The 24,545-nt window shown below is 37.9% G+C and overlaps 1 non-coding gene across 1 annotated transcript; it reads left to right on the forward strand.

The window, feature by feature from the left end:
- Positions 1-2,659: 2,659 nt before the first annotated feature.
- Positions 2,660-2,766, forward strand: LOC148561198 (small nucleolar RNA R71). Its single transcript, XR_015888252.1, has one exon. It is a non-coding gene; the product is annotated as a small nucleolar RNA R71 (small nucleolar RNA).
- Positions 2,767-24,545: the final 21,779 nt, after the last annotated feature.

The raw sequence follows: 24,545 nt of genomic DNA on the forward strand, positions 1-24,545 counted from the left end.
GGCGGGAGAGGAGGGAGGGAGCGGAGAAGGGGTAGGGGGAGGGGTGTCATGATGTGTTCTTTTTTGTTTTTCTATTTTTATATTTTTCTTTTTTCTTTTTTTTTTTTTTTATTTTTTTATTTTTTTATTTTCTATCTTTTTTTTTATTATTTTTTTTTTTTTTTTTATTTTTTTTCTTTTTATTTATTTTTTTGTCTTTTTTCTTATTTTTTTTTTATTATTTTTTATTTATTTTTTATATCTTTTTTCTTTTTTTCTTATTTTTTTCTTTTAATGCAATTCAATGTTTGATGTTCTTTTATTGATGATTTGAGTTATGAATCTTAATTTCCTTGCAATTGGTAGTTGGTAGATTTATATTCCTTGCACATTTACCATGCTTTTCATTTATGCCTTCCAAGTGTTTGACAAAATGCTTGGAAGGATGTTAGAGTAGATCTTGAGCATTCTTGGCTTGGAAAGAGTAACTAGGCAATCTTGAGTCATGAATACAAAACTCATGTTGGTGATCTAGAATTGTTAGTTAATATGATTTTCATTGACTCTAATCTCTTGCTAATTTAATTAGTGAGTTGATTAGGACGTTTGGGTTGAGATTAACTAGTCTTGTTTGACTTTCTCTCATGGAAGATAACTTACACCTTCTTCCAACATTGGAGATGATGAAATAGGATAAATTCTTGTTAATTATTGTTATTAGTGACTAGGATAGAAATCCTATGATCTCAGCCCTTGCCATGAATGTCTCTCTTTATTACTTGCTTTCTTTACTTGCTCGATTTACTTTTCTTGTCATTTATTTTATTGCCCCTCTTATCAATCAAACCCCCTTGTCCCTTTATAGCCAATAATTGACCACTTCATTACAATTCCTTGTGAGACGACTCGGAGTTTAAATACTTTGGTTAATTCTTATTTGGGGTTTGTTATTTGTGACAACCAATTTATTTATTGGGAGGATTATTTGTTGGTGTAGAACTATACTTGCAACGAGAATTAATTTTGAGAAATTCTATACCATCGACAAAAATTCTTTCATCACCTTCCTAGGATGATTGATGTGTTGGCCTCTTCCTCCATATCAAGCACAACAAAATCAGCTAAAAAAATAAACTCCCCTACTTTTACTAACAGATCCTCCACCACCCCATGAGGAAACTTGAATGTTCTAGCAACTAATTGAAGTGCCATTCTTGTTGGTTTGGCCTCTTCTATCCTCATTCTTTTCATCATAGCCAAGGACATGAGGTTGATGCTGGCTCTGAGATTACACAATGCTTTCTCAATGTTGATATCACCTATGATACAAGGAATTTAAAATCTCTCAGGATCTTTCATCTTTTGGGAAAGCTTCTTTTGTATGATGGCACTACATTCCTCTGTTAGTACTATGGTTTCTTTTTCACCCCAGTTCTTTTTTCTTGTCATGAGCTCCCTTAAAAACTTGGCATAGAGTGGCATTTGCTCTAATGCCTCAGCAAAGGGTATGTTGATCTGGAGCTTCTTGAAGATTTCTAGGAATCTATAAAACTGGCTGTCTTTTCCATCCTTCCTCAGCCTTTGTGGATAGGGTGCTTTTAGAACATAAGGCTTTAGGACTTGTTTTGGTGAGGATGGTGTAAGGGTCTCTTCTTCTTTCTTGGTTTCAGGTTCCTTTGTAGCTTCTTCTTCTTGGTTGCTTTGACTTGGGGATGTTTCCTCCACAACTTTTCCACTTTTTAGTGTAATGGTCTTGCATTATCTTCTTGGGTTGCCCATGGTATCACTGGGGAATGTATGTGTAGGCATTGGTATTTGTTTAGACAAGCTCCCTACTTGTGCTTTCAGTTTTGAAATTGCTGTCCCTTGGTTTCTTATGTTGGATCTGAACTCCTCTTGGTTTGCATCTATCTATCTTTCAGCCTGCATTTGTTTCTCCAGAATAGTGGAAATGGTTCCTATCATTTGTGCTGACAATTGTGCTATGGCAGCCTCCAATTTTACAAAATTACTGCTGATTTCACATGGTTACATGGTTAAGGATGATGTATCCTGATGGTGGTTATTGTGTGTTTGCTGGGTGGAGTGATATGATGCATTTTGTGAGTTGTGGTAGGGTATATTTTGTGAGTTGTGATAGGGCCTGTTGTTGCCTGATTAATGGTTGGGGTTATGGTTGTTATATTGGTTAGATTGGTATAGTTTATGGTCTTGGCTATGGTTTTGTTGGTTTCCCCACCCTAAATTTGGGTGGTTCTTCCAACCTGGGTTGTATGTCTTGGCATTAGGATCATATGGTGGTCTAGAAGGATTGTTCACATAGTTAGCTTGCTCCCATTTGCATTCAACTTCTGGTGTATCTCCTTCTTGTGGAGGTGCTTGAGCTTGGACAGCTGAGACTTGGATTTTCTCCATCTTCTTTGTTAAGGCTGCTAATTGAGCTACAATCATCTTGTTCTGTGCTATCAAAGTATCCATAGAATTGAGCTCCAGCACTCCTTTCTTTTGAGTTCTTTCTGAAGCATAGAAGTACTTATTTTCGGCTACAGTCTCTATAACATATATGGCCTCTTCAATGGTCTTCCTCTTGTTGAGTTAGCCCCCTGAAGAGTGGTCTACAGCTTTCTTTGCTTCATATGACAGTCCTTCATAGAAGATGTGTAGTTGGACCCATTCGTTGAACATATCCGGAGGGCACTTCCTTGTCAAGTCTTTGAACCTTTCCCAGGCCTCATAAAGTGTTTCACCATCTTGCTTTCTGAAGCTTTGCATCTCAGCTCTTAATCTATTGACTCTTTGTGGAGGGTAGAATCTTGCTAGAAACTTGTTCACAACATCATTCCAAGTTGTCAAGCTCTCCTTGAAAAATGCTTCCAACCACTTTGCTGCCTTATCTCTGAGAGAAAAGAGAAATAAAAGTAGTTTGTAGGTGTCAGGGTGTACACCATTTGACTTTACAGTGTCACAAATCCTTAAGAATGTAGTCAGATGTTGGTTGGGGTCCTCTTGGGCATTCCCTCCAAATGAGAAATTGTTCTGGACAAGTGTGATGAGCTGAGGCTTCAACTCAAAGTTGTTAGCATGGATTGTTGGCTTCAGAATGCTGTTGCCACAGTTTTCTGGGTTTGGGTTGATGTAAGAGCCTAAAACTCTCCTTTCTTGCCCAACATGGTTGCCAGCATCTTCTCCAACATGGTTATGCACCTCTTCCTCTATAGTAACTCCCAGATCTTCCTCCACTACTTCCTCTCCAACTATTCCTTTGCCTCTTGCTTCCCTCCTTAATCTCAGGAAGGTCCTCTCAGGTTCACTATCAAAAGAGGATGAAGTTTTTCCTCTTCTACCTGTCATACATTCAACAAGCAGCAAACAGAGGACAAGTGAAGGAGTCACTTCTTGTTAAAACTGGTTGTTAGTTTAGTTGATGCAGTTAATCAAACAGTTAATAGAGCAGTAAAAAAATGGAAATATGAACAATGAACAGCTAAAATGATCAAATAAAAAAAAATTAAGAAAACTAAAGAACTGAAGTTAAAGGGATTAACAAGGTAATTAAAAGTGCTTAATCTAGCTACCCATCAATTTAATCATTATCAAATTCAAACCAATCCCCGACAACGGCGCCATAAAACTTGATGGCCGGAATTCACTCCCCATATAAAATAATGAATCCGTTCGTTTGGCAAGTGCACCAAAAATATCGTCAAGTAATAACCCACTAGGAGTGGGGTCGAATCCACAGAGATTGGTAGATTTGAGCAATTTTAATCAATAGGTGAATTAGTCAAGCTGAGCAATATAGATTGTGATTGCAGAAATTTAAATGAGCAAAAGTGTAAATGACTTAAAAGTAAAGAAAAGCAGTAAAGTGCAGAAAAGAAAATGGCAAGAATGTAAAGTGTAGAAACATAAATGACTTAATTGTAAATGGGAATGGGGATCATGACTGTATTCAACCATTTCATGACTGTATGTGTGATCTAGGAGCTTGTATAAGCATCATGCCGCTTTCTATCTTTGTGCGGTTGAATTTAGCTCCATTAAAGAAGTCGGCGGCGAAGTTTGCCTTAGCCGATAAAAGTGTGATCACTGTGATGGGAATAGCAGAAGATGTACTTGTGGCGATCAAGGACTTGGTCTTTCCGGTTGACTTTTACATCCTTGAAATGCCTCCAACAGAAAATAGAAGCTCATCCTCTGTTCTACTTGGTAGACTGACGTTAGGATTTTTGCCAGTAAATAATTTCATAAAAACAGTCGCGTTGTAGATATAGTCTCTAAACCGACAGAAATCCCTTCGTAAAAATGTTTTGGTTGTCACAAGTAACAAACCCCTTTAAAATTGATAACCGAGTATTTAAACCTCGGGTCGTCTTCTCAAGGAATTTCAGGGAAGTATGTTCTTATTATTGGTTATGAGTTTTGTAAATTGGGGGGTTTTGGAGCTTGGGCAATGAGCACAGATATATTTAAATGAAAAATAAAATAAATAAATAACTGTAAAATAAACTTTTGGCAAGGTATGAGAAATTGGAAGTCCAGTCTAGTTATCCTTATAAATGATGATGAAAACTGAATCTTAATTCCACTTAGTTAACCTTTGCTATAACAAGGGAAGGTCAAGCGACTAATTAGTTAGATCTTTGAATCCTAGTTAATTCCTAAGAAAAGATTGGGATTATTGAAGATCAATTCAATTAGCAAGGACAACAATTATCAATTATGCTATTGAGTTGGATAATTCCAGAGTTACTGATTTCTTAACCAAGACCAAAGGGGAAAATATCTAAATTAAATCAAAAGCATTCACATAAATAAAGCAAAGCAAAATTAAGTCTGAAAATACCTCGAATTGCATTCACAAAAGAAGTTAAATCTGACATACAAATTAAATTGGAGAAATAAATAAAAAGAACATTGAACCTGGGATTGAGAGTCACTCCTAAAACTAAGAGAAGTCCTAAATCCTAATCCTAAGAGAGAGGAGAGAACCTCTCTCTATAAAAAACTACATCTACTCCTAAAAATTGTGAATATGAGAGCCTCTCGATGAATGGATACATTCCTCCACTTTATATCCGCGGTTGCATCGCCCAGCGTCAGGGCAACTATGGCATATTAAATATCAAATCGAAGCCCCGGACGTTAGCTTTCCAACACAACTAGAACCGCGTCATTTGGACTTTTTCAGCTAAAGTTATAGCCGTTTGAGTGCAAAGAGGTCATGCTGGACAGCTTAGCAGTTCCTCCAACTTCTTGCATTCCTTCCACTTTTGCATGCTTCCTTTCTATCCTCTGAGTCATTCCTGCCTTATAATCTCTGAAAACACTTAACACACATATCAAGGCATCTAATGGTAATAAGAGAGGATTAATAATAGGCAATTTAAAGGCCAAAGAAGCATGTTCTCAACCAAAACACATAGTTAGGAAGGCAAATGTAAAACCATGCAAATATTATGAATAAGTGGGTAAAGAGTTGATAAAATCCACTCAATTGAGCACAAGATAGACCATAAAATAGTGGTTTATCAACCTCCCCATACATAAACATTAGCATGTCCTCATGCTAAGCTCAAGAGAAACTATAAAAAGGTGAAGAGGAATGGTAGAATGTATGAAATGCAACCTATGAATGCAACTACATGCAAAATGTTTCTACCTACTTAGTTAAAAGTAAACAAATCCTTCAAGAAGAAATACAAACTGGATTTCACTAATTCAAATCATGAAAATGAAGTACAAATAGACTTGCAAGAAGAAAATAGCTCATAAAGCAGGGAACAAGGAATTGAGCATCGAACCCTCACTGGTAGTGTATACACTCTAATCACTCAAGTGTTTAAGGTTCAATTCTCCCAATTCTCTACTAACCTTGCTTTCTAAAGCTTGCTTTTTTTCTACCAATCAACAAAAATTTAATGTACAAATACACATATCAAGAGGTCTTTTAAGTGTTGTAATGGGGTTAGGGTCAAGGTAGGATTGTATTTGGTCAAGTGGACTAAAATCTGAATCCTTAATTAACTTAAACTTTCCACCTAACTTAAACAATCCATGTAATCATAATACAAAATCTAACTATCCATTAACCATATTTTCCACATATTCATGCATTCTAATTTTAAGTACAGTACATATGCATTGCTTTCAACATTTACTTTGGGGCATTTTGTCCCCTTTTACTTATTTGATCTCTTTTTCTTTTTTTTTTTTTTCTCAATGCATATGATTAATTTATTGAATGCATGAACATATTCTCAACATTCTTTCACATTTTCAGAAAATTCTAACATACTCAATTCTCAAACCAAATGTTTCCAAACCCACTTTTCCCACACTTAAATCATAAGCATTCTCACTAGTCTAAGCTAACCAAGGATTCAAATTAAGGACATTATTGTTTTCCGCTTAGAGTTAGTGATGAGCTAAAATAAAGAATAAAAGGGGTAAAATAGGCTCAAATTGGTTTGCAAAGGATAATGAAAGGGTAAGGCCATATGGGTATGTAAGCTCAGTGAAACAAAGGCCTCAATCATATAAGTGCATGCATACATCAAACCATGGAAATATAGAATTAAGCAAGACAAAGATCACAATTTTAGAGAGAAAAAACACACACCAAAAATAAAATATTGGTTGGTAAAATGCAACCAATTCAAATAAGCTCAAAAATCTCACAGGTTTTGTGTGTTCGAGCTCTAAACCATGTTCCAGTATAATATTTCTTCAAACAAGTGTAACATTAAATTTTATTCAAATTAGTGAAATGCTCTAAAAGGTTTCTTGAAAAAGAAAATATTACTTCAACCAAGTGGTAAAATATGCAAAAAAAAAAATCAAATAATCATGCAATTAAATATGCAAATGCAGCAATTAACAAAGAAAATATTGGTGTTGAAAAGAAGGTAACTAACCCCTGGAAGTCGGTATCGACCTCTCCACACTTAAAAATTGCACCGTCCTCGGTGCATGCTGAGATATGCAGGTGGACGGGTTGTTCTAACTGATGCTTTTCTTCAAAGAATGTGCAGATGGACTTGTTTGTCTCCCCTTTTAGAAGTGTCTTCCTTTTGCCGTCTTCGGTGGCCAGCCTGAAAGAAGAGAAAAAGAAGAAAAGTAACGCAAAAGATAGAAAATAAATAAAATATGGGTGTTAATGCCAAATGATAAGGGTCTCATTTACATGGAAGCTTCAACATGTACGTGAGAAAACAATAGAAGCCATGGCATGCCAGTGGTATAAAATTTGTATAGGGGATGAGTGTGGGTAATGGAGGTATCAATACAAGCTCATGTCAATGCAAATAGAGTGCATGTATCATAAAAGATTGGCATTGGCAGATAATTAATATCATCCCACAGTGTAAAACAAGTTACCAAAATAAATTCAAGAAAAGATGCAACAGTTGAATAAAAAATTTTTAACACCAATAGAAGAAAAATATTCAGAAAAGAAAATAAAAATATGCACAAATTTAAAGTGCAATGAATGAATATATGTAAATAAATTAAGTAAAATAAAATGGAGGTGAAAGAAAATAAGAAAGGAAGAAGAAAGAAATAAGAAAAGATAAGAAAAATAAGGATTAGAGAAGAAAAGATAAGAAATTTGGCTGATCTGGATATTCTGTGCGCCGCTTGTGACGCGGACGCGTGAGTGACGCGGTCGCGTGGTGGGCGATAAGGTCAGGTGACGCAGACGCGTGGGTCATGCGATTGCGTGGCCTGTTTTGTGCGATTGGCGTGAGTGCAGCCTCGTGGTCGCACAACTCTCTGTTCGAAACTCTTTTTGCCAAAAATCTGGATGACGCGATCGCGTGGTTGACGCGGTCGTGTGGGTGGCCATCTTTTGAAAACAACGCGAATGCATGGGGCACACGTTCACGTGGGAGGGCTTGGGCTTCCAGCACGAGTCCAGCCCAACTCCAGCTCAACTTTCTGCTATGCACCCATTTACGTCGACTTCTCAGAGCCACGCGGTCGCGTGGGTGACGCTATCGCGTGGGAAGCTATTTTTCCAAATGACGCGGCCACGTCAGCGACGCGGTCGCGTGGATCAATTTGTGCCATTAGCGCGCCTCCAGCCACGCTTTCGCGTGACTCTCTGTTCAATTCTTTTCTTCCCAATGCACATACGACGTGGACGCGCCAATGACGCTGTCGCGTTGCGTGTGAAAATCCCTTTTTTTTTAATAATCAGAAAAATGAAGAATGCAATGTTAATATGAATGTGATGCAAAACTTCAGGTTCAATAAAATAAAATAAAATAAAATAAAACTAGAAAACAAATAAAACTAAATAAAAATGAAAAAGGAACAAACATACCATGGTGGGTTGTCTCCCACCTAGCACTTTTAGTTAAAGTCCCTAAGTTGGACATTTGGTGAGCTCCCTGTTATGGTGGCTTGTGTTTGAACTCATCCAGGAATCTCCACCAATGTTTGTATCTCCAGTAACCTCCGGGGTCCCAAACTAAGCATGTAAAGCCCTTAAGAAGCTTCAAACAGATTCTTAGGCTCCCAGGGTAACAAGTGTCAGAGAAGATTCCAGGATCCCAAATCTTGCTTTTACACCCATCTTTGTCGGGATCTGTATTTTTCCAACTGGGTGATAAGTAATTTGAATTCTCACTGCAGCTACCAAACAGCTTCCTAGACCCATTCAGTTGAGCTTTACACCAACCTTTGCGTTTAAACTTAAAGCTTCCAACCATGATGAACCTTGCAGGACAATTCTTTCCACTGGCCATCTTCCTCTTACTCTTAATGTTACAAAGAGCTCTAAGTTGACCATCCGTCTCTAGTAGCCCATATTCAAGTGGAATTAGAAAGCTAAGGTATATGAATTTTACCCACTTGAATGTTGTGAAGGATGATGGCAACTTAGGGGGAGGTATTTTTAATGAAATTGCAAGCTCCACTCCCTTGTGCTCTATAGAGTTACTTGGTCAAAATAATGACTTCTTCCCCAAGAAACTGTAATTTCGGGGTACCCTACCAATTTTTTTTTTTTTTGGCGATAAACTTGCTTCAAGAATGTATTTTGGAACATAGTGATTGAGCTAAGAATACAAGCATGTGAGTTTTGAGCCTATTGTGTGGTTATGTCTTCTAACTACTATTTCCCATTATTGTGTGCATTATTCTCTCTCTGTGATTGTAATCCTTGCTTTGTCTGATTCTATATGTCCATTACTTTGTGTATAAATGCATTTACATGATTGAGGCCATCATTTCAATAGCCATCATTTCCCAAATGGCCTTAACCTTTTTATTTACCATTGCTAACCAATTTTGAGCCCATGATAAACCCTCTTTGTTCTTAAATAGAGCACATCAACAACCCTAAGTGAAAAACAATGAATGTCCCTAGATTTGGATCCTTGATTAGCTTAGGTAAGTCAAGGTGTGTATCGCTCAAATGGGAGGGTGTACTTGGGAACTTGGGTAGATGTAAATAGGTGTATTTGTAATTGTAATTAAAAATTCTAGGATTTGGGAACATACTCATGTATGGAATGATTGAACCATATGCATTGGAACTTTTGTACATGAAACCCCAAGGTAAAGGGGACCAAAAAGAAAAAAATTTTGTGTGTATATATGAGAATGTAAGAAAAAGAAATAGAAAAAAATGGAAGAAACAAAAATATAAAAAAAAGAGAAAGCAATGAAAAGGGACAAAAATGCCCCAATACAAAGTAATAATAACAATGCATATGGGATGTGAATTGAAAAGAATGCATGAGTATGCAAAAAGTGAAACCCATAGGTAGATAGGTATTGTATTATAGTTGTATAGGTTGCTTTATGTGTCTAGTGGGATCTTAGGTTAATCAAGGATTCAAATTTTAAGCTCACTTGACCATATACATCCTTACCTTCACCCTAGCCCCGTTACAACCCATGAATAAGACCTCATGATACTTGTAAGCATGCATTAAGTAATTGTTGATTGTTAGATAAAAGACAAATCTTGGAAAGCATGATTAGGAGGTGATTGAGTGACAAACCCTATACACTCAAGCAAATAGAGCAGATACACTTCTGGTGAGGGTTCGATGCTCAACTCCTTGTTCTTGGCTTTCACAAGCGTTCATCTATCAAGTTATATGCACTTCATAGTAATGTTCGAATTGGTAGGATTTATGAACTACATTTCATTTCCACCCCGTATGCTCATATGTGTTCTTGGAGGATAGATTTACCCTTGACCAAGTAGATAGATGATTTCACATTAGTTGCATGCATCCATTTAGGAAATTTGCACTTCATAAACCCTTTCTTACCATGATCTTTGGTCTTTTTATTTTTAAGCATGAGGACATGCTTGGTTTAAGTGTGGGGAGATTTGATAAACTCCAATTTTGTAGTTTATATTGTGTAGAATATGGGGGGTTTTGTCAATATTTCTCACACTTATTCACAAGAATTGCATGGTTTTGTGTTCTCTTCCTAATATTGCTTCATGATGGAAAACATGCTTCTTTTGCCTTAAAATTGCTATATTTTGATCCTCTTTTATTACCATCCGATGTCGTGACATGTTTGTAGAGTGATTTCAGAATTTATAGGGCAAGAATGGCCTAGAAGAGAGAAAGAAAGCATGCACAAGAGGAAGGAACATGAAGATTTGGATTTTTGGAATTTCAGCATGGGCGCGCACGCGTGGATATGGATAGATGGAAGCGAAGCGCAAAGATCGGCGCATCCACGCAGATTAGGGAAATCCACACCGGCGCACACGCGTACATGGCGCGCACGCGTGGATCGCAAAATCAGTTGGCGCGAATGCACGCGTGGCGCGTACCCGCGACAAGCTGCACGTGACCTCATTAAAGGAAATCGTGCCTGACAATTTCTGAGTCTCAAGAGGCCCAAATTCAAGCTGGTTCTGCATGGAAAAGACCTAAGGATGCTAGGGGGAAAGGGGGGATCATTCATTCACACTTAGACACAATTTAGCTAGTTTTCGGTTTTGTTCTTCTAGAGAGAGAAACTCTTGTTCCTCTCTAGATCTAGTTTGATTTGATCTTCCCTTGTTGAATTCTGAATTGAATTTTGTTAATTACTAGTTTTGATTGTTTAATTTGAATTCCTTAGCATAATTTTCTTTAGATCTTGTGTTAGTTTTATGTTTTCTTGTCAATTGTCATTTTATACCCATTTCATGAATCTTGTGAATCTTGCATTGCTAATGTTACATTGATGATTTTCATGGTTAATTGTGTTGTTTGAGTGATTGTATGTTGATAATTATTAGTGGGTACTTATTAATTTCAATTTAATTGCACTTTGAAGATGTCTTTTAGTAATGCTTACCATGTGTTTGATGAAATGTTTCCTTTGATTATGGAGTAGTTCTCTTTACTCTTGGCCTAGGCTAAGGGAATTGGGTAAACTTGAGTCATTGGGTCTAATGGATTTGATGATTTGGGAACCCTTAGTGGTCAATTTGATAGCCATTGACACTAGCCTACTACTAAGTCAATTAGTAGCTAGGTTGGACCTTATGGGTTGATGTTGACTAAACCATTTAACATTCTTCAAGTATAGAAGTAGACTTAATGAGTTTGGTTCCTCATAATTGTCAAGATATGGTTACTAGACAAGGATAGCCCAATTCCCATGTCTAGCCAAGAGTTGCTTTATTATTCATATTTGAAAACCCAAAAATCCTAATTGCTTTGTCTTAGTCATATTTGTTTGTTTAGTTTTAGAGTAGACTTATATTGGATGTTATCTTATTAGTTTGGAATTGCTCACATCTTGCTTTAGTTATTTGAATTAGTTTCTTGCACTTCAAGATTACTTGCTTGTTAGGATTCTCAGTTTAATTTCGTGCTCATGACTTGCAACCCCGGAATTCTAACCAGTGTTGATGCACATGTTTGCCCATTCCTTGTGAGATGACCCGAGGTTTGAATACTTCAGTTACTTTTATTGGGGTTGAACTTGTGACAACCAATTCCTTCGAAATTTGATCCGCGGACTATTTGTCGGTTGAGGGCTATACTTGCAACGCGAAAATCTTGTGAAATTCCTTATCGACGGTATTCCGTGACCATCAATAACAGAATGTAAAGAAAGCTATAAAGAATGTGGAATATAAGAATAGGGGAAATTCATTGAGATCAGGAGATGTTGTTCTCTTTGGATTAAATCCAGCTCATCTCATCTTCAATCATGCAACTCATTGACCTCTTGGCAATCATGATTGATTGAACCCCAATCCCTTGGTCTAATTGCTGATGAAGAGAGATATGCTTGGTCCCTGATTATACTACACATCCTCATAGATCCAAATAGTGGGTGGATTATATGTCACCATATCCAATCACCAAAACCCAGATCTACTCAATTGTGAGAAGAGATTTCAAGCATGGTTTCATGTTTCCTTTTCCAAGGTTCCCATGAAACCCATTTTGCATTCAAAATCTTTCCCAAGATGATTGAACACTAGAATTAAAACAAAATTCCTTCTAGCAAATCAAAGAGAAGATGAAGAGAAGAAGAAATTCACTATCAATAATCCATCAAGTACAACACAGCTCCCTCTCCCAATGAGAGGGAAATTAGCTACTCATAGCTTAAGAGAAAAGTACAAGAGATGGAAGAGATGATGTGAAAAGTAAATCTAGCTATACTTCCAACGAAACTACTACTCAACGAACCCTTCTCAGTACTTTCAGGGGTTATTTATACTACTCCTAGCACTGGAATTAAGAAAATACAAAAGAGAAAAGAAAATTACAGCTGGAGGGAAAGGAAAACTCCAAAAACGTGACTTCTCCAGGCTTGGCGTGTGGCTGGCGCTCGAGTGGCATGCCATGCCTAGCCACTAAATTTAGCTTGGCACGCCATGCCCAGATCCTCAACTGGCACGCTCTTTGAGCCTCCTTCCCTGGCGTTCCATGCCTTCGAGCCCAAGTGGCACGCCCAGGGTCTCTTTAATGCTTGGTTAGCCTGGTGTGCCATGCCTTCGATCCCAAGTGGCACGCCCAGGCCTTTTTATTCTTCTTCTCCTCTCTGGAAAGTTGAACTGGCTTGGCATGCCCAGGGTCTGGTGTGCCACGCCCACTTTGTGCTTCATTTCCTTCTCTAGAAAGTTGAACTGGCGTGGCACGACCAGGGTCTAGCGTGCCACGCCCAATTTGTGCTTCATCTTCTTCTCTGGAAAGTTGAACTAGTGTGGCACACCCAGTGTCTACCGTGCCATGCCCCTTGTGTTTGCTTGTTTCCTTGGTTGGCGTGCCACGCCCATAGCTCAAGTGGCACGCCCCATGATGTACAATGGAGTTGGCGTGCCATGCCCCCTTTGTGGCCTTCAACTTTGCTCTCTGGAAAATGTAACTAGCGTGCCATGCCTGGCTCTTAGCGTGCCACGCCCATATACTTTCATGGCGTTTGTTCCAAGTGGCATGCCTGACTCCACACGCCCAGCCATATTTGTTGTTTTCTTCCCTTTTTGTTGCTCTTTTTACCTGAAATTCAGCATAAACCCATTTCAAAGCAATGTACCATAATATTCATCAATTAGTTTATGAATTGCAATGATTTAATGAGATTATGCTCTTTTATGGTCCATTTTAGATAAGAAAAAAGGGTAAATGATGCAAGTCATCAGTATGCATACAAATATCATGAGGACTTTTTAGGGTTGTAATGGGGTTAGGGTAAAGGTAAGGTTATATATGGTCAAGTGAGCTTAATATTTGCATCTTTGATTAGTCTAAGCTCTCACCAAGCCTACATAACTACTTATACAACTCAAAGCAACCCTAACTACCCATTCCTCACTTTCCTTACACACTCATGCATTTTTCTTTTCAATCACAACTCATATGCATTTTTATTTCTCAAACTTTGGGGCATTTTGTCCCCTTTTATAGCTTTCTTTCTTTCTTCTTCTTTTTTTTTCAAACTAAAATATATACACAAGAGTGTCAATGCATATGGTTTAAGTGTTTGATGTATGAGCATGTACCCAATTCCCAAGATTTTCACAAGAGTACAAAAATCCACTTTTACCTTAACCAAAGTTCCCAAACTTCCCCACACTTAGATGAAACACACTCTCACTAGCCTAAGCTAATCAAAGATCCAAATAAAGGACATTTATTGTTTTTCACTTTAAGGCTAGTTATGTGATAACTTAAGAACAAAGGGAATTTCAATTGGCTCAAAGTTGGTTAACAAAGGAAGATAAAAGGGTAGGCTATTTAGGATAAGTGAGCTTAATGAAAAGATGGCCTCAATCATATAAATGCATATATACATCAAACAATAGATATAAAGAATCAAACAAATCAAAGATTGCAATCATAAAAAGAGAATAACACACACAAGAATGAAAATAGTAGTTATATGGTGTAACCACACAATTAGGCTCAAAAACTCACATGCTTATGTGTTCATAATTCAAAAACATGTTCCACAATATATTTCAAGCAAGTTTCAATTAAAAGTTCCAACTCAAATAAATTAGGATATCAATGCCCTATCAAGAATATTTTTCTTATAAAATTTCATTAAATTAACTAAGCTTATTATACAAACTAAGATAGAATGTAACTAAAGCTCTAAAATATATACAAACTAAGAAGAGAAAATGCAACTAAGAATTCAAAAAGAAAATGAAAGTGTTAGGATTAGAGTTTGTCACCCAAGATGGTCGATCGGTGACGACCTCCCCACACTTAAGGGTTTGCACAGTCCTCCATGCACTCAAAGGTGAGCTAAGGGGGTGAAGTGACTTCGGATTGCCACCTTTAGGTGGTGGATCAATCGGCTGCTGCATGCTCTTCCTCCCGCTTCCCTTGTTGATTACGATGACTCATCCATGAAAAAGAGAAAATAGGATGGCAACACAAGTAAATGCAAAAAGTAAGGAGGCATGGATTGTTGGAATGAGGTGATATTCACTAAAATGAGTGAGTGAGTTAGTTTGTAACATGAAAGAAACAAGTGTGTGTATTCTAAGTTGTGCGGTTTATAACACACACACTAACATAGAAGACTATGTCACAATTACACCAAAGAAGCATGCACTTCACTCATTCTAGTGTGCTTGAAATACTTTAAAAGTGACTTGTATTCCAAGACAAACAAACAAGCAATAGAGAGGCATGAAAGTATTCAAGCAAGAATCAGGGAATTGTTGAAATGGATAATGAAGCAACACTTAATTGACATGAAGTGAAATACATGGCAAGCATAATCCACAAAGCTTAGAAAGCTCAAAAAGTGTCATTAGGTAAGCTCATGATCCAATTTCACAATTCTCAATGTTAATGCATCAAATAGGTGACTTAAATAAAAATCAATCATAAACAAGCATCACCTAACAAAAAATGCATCAACTAAGAATAAATTGCCCATATATAGATAATGAAATCAAACTACATGGTGGCCAAAGCATGCAATTTAGAAATCCAAAAGAGATTCTCAAAGGCAATGTTATAAGTACTTGGTGTGTGCAAAATTAAACATGAAGAACTCAATACCATGCAACAATTTATAACCTCAATGAAGATACCCAACAATAAATAGCAATGACAATATCAACAATTCAGCAGCGATATCTCAACATAATCAACAAATCAACCCAATCATCCAACACTTAGCATCAAAATAGAAAATTAAACTAACTAGCTAAAGAACTAACTAACTAACTACTTAACCAACTAACTAAAGGTGAGTGTCGTGGGTGGTGAAGGGTAGTGGTTAGTGGTCATTGAAGAAGGGAAAGAAAAGAGGAGAAGAGAAAAGAAGAGAAGAAGTGGAGAGAAGAGAAGAAAAGAGGTGTAGTGGTAAGAAACAGGGGCGTGCGTATGCACACCGGGCCATGCGCACGCACAGTGCGTCACGCATACAGGTGAGGTACGCGTCCGCGTGGTTTGGTGGAAAATAAGAATCGACGCGTACGCGTAAGGGACGCATACGCGCGAAAGCGGGAAAATGCAAGTTGACGCGTACACGTGAGGGACGCGTACGCGTGGATGGAAAAATGAAAAAGGGTTGTACGTTCGCAATATGCGTGCCAACACTGCGAATAGAGCCCTTGTTTTGAGGTGTGCATAGGCACAGACCTGTGCCCATGCACAGAAAGGCTGAAATTTTTTTTAAAATGTTAATAATGCCAGCTATCTCGCCATCTGTGCGTGCGCACACAGGTCGATGCGCACGCACAAAAGGCAAAAAGAAGGGGGTGCAGATGTACAAGGTGTGCGAACGCTCCCAACAGAAGGGGTATAAGCTGGTGTGCGCACGCACAGGAAGGTGCGCTTGCACACAACGCAAAAATTGGGGATGTGTGCGTACGCACAGGTATGTGCGTACGCACATGTTCTATTTTTCCCAAAAAAAATTTTAGTGCTCTAAGGCACCAAACATGACATCCAAAATAGCATTTCCATCCCCAAGATCAACACAAAAATTATACCAAACTAAGCTAATTAAAAGAAGCAAAAATTTAACAAACAAATGCTAAAAGAGAGGGAGAGTTAGAAAGATGTTACCAAGAACTTTTATTTATTGTCTTTAAGTTAGACAATTGGGAGAGCCCTTGCTATGGTGGCTTGTGTTTGACTTTTCCACCAATACTTGAATTTCCAATATCCTCTGGGATCCCAATCCTAACCATTAATGAAGACAACCAAAAAGCAAGCTATTTACATATTAACAAATTTACAATAGCCACTAACATCACACCATTGTAACTCCCCAGCAAAGACGCCAAAAACTTGATGTGAGAATTTATGTTGATCTAGAATTTCTCAAAAATAGAATCTCATTGCAAGCATAGTCTAGACTAACAATTAACTCTCAATCAAAGTTTAAATCAAAGATGTCACAATTCAAACCAAAATAACCGGGAGTTTTAAATGCTGGGTCATTCTCCCTAGGAATTGCAATTAAGTGTCCTATTATTGGATATGAGGAAATTGGGGGTTTTGGTTGAAATAAGCAATTGGCAAGAAATTAAAATGCAAGGAAGTGGGTAAGCATGCAAGAGAATTAAACTCAAAGCAAGTAAATCAAAAATGGGAATTCAAGAGGCGAAAATGACTCTTAGCAAGGATTGGGGAATTGAGGATTCTTATCATAATCATAGACCATAAACATGATAATTGCGAAGAATTAATCCCAATTAGTCTATTCTAACATCGAGAATAAGTCAAAAGGGCATAATTGATCTCAATCCACAAGTCCTAATCAACTCACTAATTAACTTATTGAAAGACTAGCGTTAGTGGATACTAAACCAACTAACAATCCTAATCACAATATCAAATGGACATCTATGATTCAAGGTCACCTAATTATCCAATTCGAAGCAAAGAGTGTGAAAAACTATACAAAAACTAGAAGAGACATTTTATCAAACACCTAGCATGCATAAAAGGGAAAATATCATAAATTGCAATAAAAATAAATTCTATAATTACCAATTGCAATAAAATGATAATAACAACTCAAATAAGCACTAAAGAAACATAAAACATCAAAATTTAATTAAATGAAATTAAAAGTAACAAGAGTGTTCATAAATATAAAAGAGGCAAAATAGAGAAATTAACAAAAAAATGAAGATGGTCAAGATAAATGAAACTACATTAAAACAAAAATTAAATGCTGAAATTAAAGAGAAAGTAAACTAAAAACCCTAATTTTAGAGAGAAGGGGGAGCTTCTCTCTCTAGAAAACTACTCTAAAACATGATAAAATCTAAACCTAATTGCTCCCTCCTTGCTTTCACTTGAATTTGGGTTTAAATAGCTTCAGAAATGAGTTGGGTTGGGTTTTGGAGGCCCAGAATTTGCCCCCAGCGATTTGCATTAATGAGCTCACGTGACTCTGGTCACGCATACGCGTGGGTCACTGATGAGCGGATAATTTATATGCTTTTTGGCATTGTTTTTAGTATGTTTTTAGTAGGATCTAGTTACTTTTAGGGATGTTTTCATTAGTTTTTATATTAAATTCACATTTCCGGACTTTACTATGAGTTTGTGTGTTTTTCTGTGATTTCAGGTATTTTCTGGCTGAAATTGAGGGACTTGAGCAAAAATCAGATTCAGAGGTGAAGAAGGACTGCTGATGCTGTTGGATTCTGACCTCCCTACCCTCAAAGTGGATTTTCTGGAGCTACAGAACTCGAAATGGAGCGCTTCCAATTGCGTTGGAAAGTAGACATCCAGGGCTTTCCAGAAATGTATAATAGTCCATACTTTGCTCAAGTTTAGATGACGTAAACTGGCGTTCAACGCCAGCTCTCTGCCCAATTCTGGAGTTCAGCGCCAGAAAGGGATCAAAAACCAGAGTTGAACGCCAGAAATGGATCAAAACCTGGCGTTCAACTCCACAAATGGCCTCTGCACGTGGAAAGTTAAAGCTCAGCCCAAGCATACACCAAGTGGGCCCCGGAAGTGGATTTATGCATCAATTACTTACTTCTGTAAACCCTAGTAGCTAGTTTATTATAAATAGGACCTCTTACTATTGTATTAGACATCCTGGATCGTATTTTGATCCTGTGATCACGTTTTGGAGGCTGGCCATCTCGGCATGCCTGGACCTTTCACTTATGTAATTTTAACGGTAGAGTTTCTACACTCCATAGATTAAGGTGTGGAGCTCTGCTGTTCCTCAAAGATTAATGCAAAGTACTATTGTTTTCTATTCAATTCATCTTATTTCACTTCCAAGATATTCATTCGCACTTCAATCTGAAGGTGATGAACGTGACAATCATCATCATTCCCTATGAATGCGTGCCTGACAACCACTTCCGTCCTACATTAGATTGAATGAGTATCTCTTAGATCTCTTAATCAGAATCTTCGTGGTGTAAGCTAGAATGATGGCGGCATTCAAGAGAATCCGGAAGGTCTAAACCTTGTCTGTGGTATTCCGAGTAGGATTCAATGAATGAATGACTGTGACGAGCTCCAAACTCGCGATTGCTAGGCGTAGTGACAGACGCAAAAGGATAGTAAATCCTATTCCAGCATGATCGAGAACCGACATATGAATAGCTGTGCCGTGACAGGGTGCGTTGACCATTTTCACTGAGAGGATAAGATGAAACCATTGACAAGGGTGATGCCTCCAGACGATTAGCCGTGCCGTGACAGGGCATTTGGATCATTTTCCCGAGAGAAGACCGAAAGTAGCCATTGACAATGGTGATGTATCACATAAAGCCAGCCATGGAAAGGAGTAAGACTGATTGGATGAAGATAGCAGGAAAGCAGAGGTTCAGAGGAACGAAAGCATCTCTATTCGCTTATCTGAAATTCTCACCAATGATTTACATGAGTATTTCTATCCCTATTTTATTAATTAATTTCGAAAACTCCATAACCAGTTGATATCCGCCTGACTGAGATTTACAAGGTGACCATAGCTTGCTTCATACCAACAATCTCCGTGGGATTCGACCCTTACTCACGTAAGGTATTACTTGGACGACCCAGTGCACTCGCTGGTTAGTTGTGCGAAGTTGTGAACCATGGTATTGGCATCATGTGTTTGGCGCCATTACCAGGGAAAGAAAGAGCAATGAATTTTACATAATTAAAGTGTAATCACAATTTTTGCGCACCAGTCACGCGTACGCGTCGCCGAGCAAAATTCACTTCCACGCATACGCGTGGGTCACGCGTACGCATCGCCGAGCTCGCACTTGTACGCGCGCACGCACGGATTGCTGAACTTCCAAACTCCATTTCTTCATGATTTCTTCCCTTTTGCATGCTCTTTTTCTCATATCTTCAACCCATACTTGCCTTGGAAATCTGAAATCACTTAACAAACACATCAAGGCATCAAATGAGATTAAAGTGAATAAAATTTAGCAATTAAAAGGCTTAAAAAGCATGTTTTCACTTTCAAGCACAATTTAGGAAGAAATCATGAAACTATGCTATTTTAATGGATAAGTGCAAGAAAAGTTGATGAAATCCACCCAAATAGAGAAAATAAATATCATAAAATGTGGATTCATCAAGAAGCAAAATAACACTGAGATATCTAAAGCGGTTGGGGCGGAGGAGGCAGTGCAGAAGTGGTAGAGCTTGAGGCCGATCGAGGAAGCAAATGGCTCTGGTGATTACAGGTGAAACTGTAACACCCTACCACACAAAGCTTTATGCCTAGGATGTAAATTACAGGTGGCGAGGTATTACAAACTCTAAGAAGAAAATACATATATAGAAATATTGAAAAAGGGAATTAACTAGGTGCCTTGAAGAAAAATTAAACGAAATACAAATAGGACAACGCAACACTCATGATCGGATAAATGTGGGAAGGTAGGTGAGATCAGAGTTCCAAAGGTACAAATAACAAGCTCTAGGCCCGGCTTGCGAATCAAAGGCCGACCAGAGTATACATATACATATATATTACCCAAAAAAAAACACCTATTTCTCCAAGTCAACCTCTAGGAGGGACAAAATACAAAATACAAGGGTGGAGAATATATATATACATATATATATATATATATATATATATATATATATATATATATATATATATATATGGAATGAGAACCAGAGGTTCTTAGCATGGTATTGGTGCCCACATACATAATATATAAGGTCCCAGGAATGCCAGAAGCGATCCTAGAACTCCGATACTCAGATTAAAAGCTTAAAGATTAAACTGGAAACCATAAACAGGGTAATCATCTAAGGCTCTTAGTTCTAACTCAATCACTGACTTAATTCCAATTTATTCCCTCAATCTCTCGGTGGAACTGCCCTCGTCACTCCTCCGCCAGATGAGGGGCATCTCAATTGCATAGACAAACAAAGCATACAAAGAAAACACAAGTAGGATACAATTATAATAGGCAACAAGTATAGCAGGTAACATAACAATCAGAAAGGCAAACCCAAGTGAAGCATAGCAAACAAAACAAACATATGCAGATGATGTATGCCTGTCCTATGGCCGATGAGTCTCATCTGTCAGTTATAAAGCCAACCCAACAAGTCCTGGTAGCTAACCGTGGACAGAACACCAAACATGGAGCAAGTGGGACAACGCCGCAACCCTTGCATCTTACTCGCGTACCCGGAGCAGGGACAACCTCACCTCTGCCTCTTACCTGGGCGGTGTTACAGTTCTTGACCCGAAACAAGCGGCGACAGAAATCAGCCCTTGCGTCTTACTGATACACCACTATTTTATGATATATTTTGGACCGAATTGAGTGGGTTTTGTCAACTATTCTCGCACTTCTTCATGTAAATTGCATGTTTTTAAGTTTCCTTCCTAATTTTGTGCAATGACTGAAAACATGCTTTCTAGGCCTTAAAATTGTTAATTTTTAATTCTCCTGTATTACCATTCGATGTCGTGATGTGTTTGTTAAAGTGTTGCATGAATGGCTTAAAGGATGAAGATGAAGCATGTTAAAGTGGAAGGAGCACAAGAAATTAAAGGCTTGAGAAGCGAGGAGTGACGCATATGCACGGCTGACACGTGCGCGTGATCAGGAGCGTCTTTCAGTGACACATATGCATGACTGTCGCGTACGCGTGGCCAGGTGCAAGGTTCAGTGACGCGTACGCATGATAGAGCATCACGTGCTGCACTTAACAAAACTCACTGGGGGTGATTTTTGGGCTGATTTTTACCCAGTTTCATGCCCGAAAATGCAGACTAGTGGTAAGGATAGAGCTGAGACTGAGGATACTTCACTTTTTACTGTAGTTTTTTATTAGTTTTGAGTTCTAGTGAGAGAAACACCTACTTCTCTTTAGAGTTTTTGACATTCTTAGTTTTGCTTTGAATTGGATCTTGAGAGAGCTGCTGCTACCTTTAATGGAGTCATTGTCCTTATAGTTTTCTTCTCTAATACCTCTGTTACTCTTTTCCATTTGATTGCTTCGAATTCATGTTTGGATCTTGTGACTTTTGAATTTCATTAATGCATTAAATTATTTTTATGTTTAGTTTTATTTCTTGTTTGATCCTTGTTAATTATTGTTAGTGCCAATTTTGATTTAATTAATTTCTCATAATTATCATGTCTTTTATTTACACCTACGATGTGTCTATAAAAATGGCATTCATTTTAATAGAGTAAAGCTCCCAACTTGGTTGTGGGTTGAGTAATTGGAACCCCTTGAGTTGTTATACCTAAGTATTAATTTGTAATTGGAAGTTGCTGGCTAGCTCAATTCTCACCAACTCTAGGCCTTCCTCATGAAGTGACTAGGACTTGTGAGTCAGAGTTAGTGATGCCCGCTTGACTTTCCTTCAATTTTTAGAGGATAACTATGTGGGAGCAACGAACCTTTATCATTACACTTAGGAAAGACAACAAGGATAGAAACTCCAATTCTCTCCCCTAACCAAGGCCTTTTATTTTGATTATTTATCACCTCTTGCTAGTTATTCATTGCTTTAATTCCTAGCTATTTATTTTGCCGTTCACAATTTAAAAAATATTCAGAAAAATCCTAACCGATAATTTGCATCTTGTGTCAACTCTTAGGGAAACGACCCGGGATTCTACTCCAAGTTATTTATTATTAATTGTGACATATTCTAAATTGATAGCGAAAATTTTGTCAGTTAAGGCTGTTTATGAGCAGATATTTTATACGCTTTTTGGCATCATTTTCATATAGTTTTTAGTAGTTTTTATTTAGTTTTTATTAAGTTTTTATAGGTTTTAGTGTTAATTTCACATTTTTTGATTCTACTATGAGTTTTTGTGTTTTTGGACATTTTTAGATATTTTTTGGCTGAAATTGAGGAGCTAGAGCAGAAGTCTTATTCAGAGACAGAGAAAGCACTGCAGAAGCTGTCTGGATCTGACCTGCCTGCATTCGGAAGAGCTTTTCTGGAGCTAAAGAAGTCCAAATGGATCGCTCTTAACGGCTATGGAAAGCTGACTTCTAGAGCTTTCCAGCAATATATAATAGTTTATTCTTTGCTTCGGATTAGATGGCCCAAAATTGGCATCCAACGCCAGCTACCTGCCCCCTTCCAGGCGTTCAGCGTCCAAAGAGCAGAAACCAATCTACAAACGCCCAAAGAGGACCCGCTAGCTGGTGTTCCACGCCCCAGAGACGTCAAAGCACATGAATCTCATCAAAGCTCAGCCCAAACACTCACTAAGTGGGCCCCAGAAGTGGATTTTACCACTAAAAGGAGTATTTTACCCTTACTAGTCATTTGTTTAGTATTTAAGGGATTTTATTCATGTTATTCGGACACTTTTACTTCACTTCTACCATAATACACGTTTATCATTCTACCTCAGTATGAGTTTCTAAACCTCCTAGGTTGAGGGTAGGAGCCCTGCTGAGTCCTATGACTTAATAAAAGTACTATTGTTTCTCTTCGATCTGTGTTTGATTAATTCTAAGATGTATATTCGTACTTCAACATGTTGAATATGATGATCTAACAAATTAGCTCTGTTCGTCACATAAAGATGAACGTGCCTGATAAACACCCGCGTCTACTTGGGCTCAGAACACGTCTTTCACCGGACAGTGACGATCCAACAACTTGAATATACGTCTCTCAGACGGCTAATTGATGAGCAGATAATCTATACGCTTTTTGGCATTATTTTTACATAGTTTTTAGTATAATTTAGCTACTTTTTAGTATATTTTTATTAGTTTTTAAATAAAAATCACATTTCTGGACTTACTATGAGTTTGTGTGTTTTTCTGTGATTTCATGTATTTTTCTTGCTGAAATTGAGGGACCTCAGCAAAAATCTGATTCAGAGGCTGAAAAAGGACTGCAGATGCTGTTGGATTCTGACCTTCCTACACTCGAAATGGATTTTCTGGAGCTACAGAAACCCAATTAGCGCGCTCTCAATTGCGTTCGAAATTAGACATCCAGGGCTTTCCAGAAATATATAATAGTCTATACTTTGCCCGATTTTTGACGACGCAAACTGGCGTTCAAACGCCAACTTTCTGCCCTATTCTGAAGTTAAACGCCAGAAACAGTTTACAAACCAGAGTTAAACGCCACAAACAAGCTGCAACCTGGCGTTTAACTCCAAGAAGAGTCTCTACACGTGAAAACTTCAATGCTCAGCCCAAACACACACCAAGTGGGCCCCGGAAGTGGATTTCTGCACTATCTGCACTTAGTTACTTATTTTCTGTAACCCTAGCTACTAGTTTATTATAAAAACTACTTTTAGTGATTTATTTTCAGATCTTTTGATCATTTTTGAGAATATCTTTGTATCACTTTTGATCTCTTGATCACGTTTAGGGGCTGGCCATTCGGCCATGCCTGGACCTTCATCACTTATGTATTTTCAACGGTGGAGTTTCTACACCCCATAGATTATGGTGTGGAGCTCTGCTGTTCCTCATGAATTAATGCAAGTACTATTGTTTTTTTATTCAATTCAAGATTATTCTTATTCTAAGATATTCACTCGCACTTCAACCTGATGAATGTGATGATCCATGACACTCATCATCATTCTCACCTATGAAAGCGTGCTTGACAACCACTTCCGTTCTATCTGCAATAGCTTGAGTGTGTATCTCTTAGCC

This window comes from Arachis ipaensis, chromosome B6 (genome assembly GCF_059453495.1).
Source record: "Arachis ipaensis isolate K30076 ecotype BB chromosome B6, ASM5945349v1, whole genome shotgun sequence".
NCBI classification, from domain to species: domain Eukaryota; kingdom Viridiplantae; phylum Streptophyta; class Magnoliopsida; order Fabales; family Fabaceae; genus Arachis; species Arachis ipaensis.